The 2,068-nt window shown below is 39.6% G+C and overlaps 1 long non-coding RNA gene across 1 annotated transcript; it reads right to left on the bottom strand.

Moving 5' to 3' along the window:
* Window positions 1–888: 888 nt before the first annotated feature.
* Window positions 889–1,863, bottom strand: LOC138983292 (uncharacterized). The gene is made up of 2 exons (XR_011461068.1): window positions 1,695–1,863; window positions 889–1,418 (listed from the first exon to the last, which is right to left on the bottom strand). It is a non-coding gene; the product is annotated as an uncharacterized lncRNA (long non-coding RNA).
* Between the last annotated feature and the right edge of the window lie 205 nt (window positions 1,864–2,068).

Raw genomic sequence — 2,068 nt, 5'->3', positions numbered from 1 at the left:
TGCAGTGTGTTCAGTTTCATTCTGTGAGTTCCACAGCTTGACTAAATGTAGTAATTTCGCCTTACGCGACTTGTTCTTCTTTGCTTTTAATATTTTTCTGCTTATTGGTTAATGTTGTTGCTTAATTTTGTTGATGGAAGTAGTGGTGGTGATGTCGACATTTTGTGTGTGTATCTTCTTTTCTTTTTACATTTAGTCAAGTTTTGACTAAATGTTTTGACATAGAGAGGGAATCGAGACGAGGGTCGTGGTGTATGTCTGTGTGTGTGTGCGTGTGCGTGTGTGTGTGTGTGTGTATGTGTGTGTGTATGTGTGTGTGTGTGTGTGTGTGTGTGTGTGTGTGTGTGTGGAGCGATTCAGAGAAAACTACTGGACCGATCTTCATGAAACTTGACATGAGAGATCCTGAGTATGAAATCTCCAGAGTTGTTTTTCATTTGTTTTATAAATATCTTTGATGACGTCATATCAGGCTTTTCGTGAAAGTTAAGGCGGCACTGTCACGCTCTCATTTTTCAATCAAATTGGTTGAAATTTTGGTCAAGTAATCTTCGACGAAGCCCGTACTTTGGTATTGCATTTCAGCTTGGAGGCTTAAAAATTAATTAATGAGTTTGCTCATCAAATTTGTCATTAAAATCGATTTTTCGCAAACAAATTTAAAATTGATTGCATCGTATTCTTCATCACATTCTGAACCTAAAAATATATACTTATGTCCTGTTTACTCTTAAAATGTGATCACAACTTGTTACGGATGGTTTTCTGTGTAAGTGTATGTGTGTATTTATGCTCCTATCAGAAAAATGCGTGTGCTACTCTGTTTACAAACTCCCGTCTCACACACACACAACACTCAAACAAGGCACAAAGACTGAACACAATTAATGCCCTTTGCCCTCGTACCTATATTGTAACATCAACACAAAAATACAAATATGTTATCTCTCATGCAGTCTACAAATCACTTGCATTCATGTATAAGAAGAATAGCTTGAAAACGCGTGGGAGACTAACTGTCTCACGATTGACGAAGTCCTCGTCTCACACAATTCTTCTGACGATTATGTTTCCTGTTTAACACAGTTTCACTTTACGCACATTTCACATGTCACGTAATTCTCAGTTGACGACGTCCTCGTCTCACACAATCCTTCTGACGATTATGTTTCTTCAGTGGTAATTCACACATACAATGACTACTCACTATTCAGCGGGTACATACTCTGGATCCAAATCACCCACGACAGAATACAGCTCGTGGTGAATATGGGGTGGGGTTCCACCGGTTTCCAGAACTCCTGCGCTGATACAACCTTGCGCCCACAATCCACGGATCCGTGGCGCCAAGGAGGGAATGCCCGTCTCTTCTTTCTCTCCCGCCGCCGAGTGGTGCATTCGTCACTCCGACCGGGGTGCTGCGTAAAAAGTTTAAGCTACCATAAGTCTAAACTTTTCCACAAAATAATACTGCCATTCTTTCTCAATACTATTCAATTATCCGTCAACTAACTTATGCTGTTATATTATTTACATCAGCTCATTTACAAGTAACTTCATTACAAAAGAACATACAACACTCCTTTTCAAAATGGCTGACAACAGCTCACGCTTCTCCAACCCAATTTACAACATGACTCTCACAGTCATTTCACAAGTCAATATTACTGAGCAAAATACAATTCAATAAATACCTGTATATTCACAGCATAGAATCACTCATGATTCTTCCACAACACGAGTCGTACAGCATTCGACCTCAATGTTTGGTGAGCAACATTACAACCCAAACGTGGAGACATTCAGAGACACGTCTGTTCTCTTCAACTGTCTGTAATGTTCTACCCTTCACAATCTAAAATGGCTTCCTCCTGTTAGCAATCTCCTCTCGCATTGGTCAATAGTAGCCAATGACAATACACTACACACAAATCAGCTCACTATTTCAACAGGTGACACTACAACCACGCAGTCAAGCCGTGCTAACTAAAAGTATGGCAAGCTAAACTGTACACATTTGCTCAATACTTTTAATACTGAATTATGTACAAATCCATTTGTCACACAA

Source organism: Littorina saxatilis, linkage group LG12 (genome assembly GCF_037325665.1).
Source record: "Littorina saxatilis isolate snail1 linkage group LG12, US_GU_Lsax_2.0, whole genome shotgun sequence".
NCBI classification, from domain to species: domain Eukaryota; kingdom Metazoa; phylum Mollusca; class Gastropoda; order Littorinimorpha; family Littorinidae; genus Littorina; species Littorina saxatilis.
This window is presented reverse-complemented; position numbering and strand designations above follow the sequence as displayed.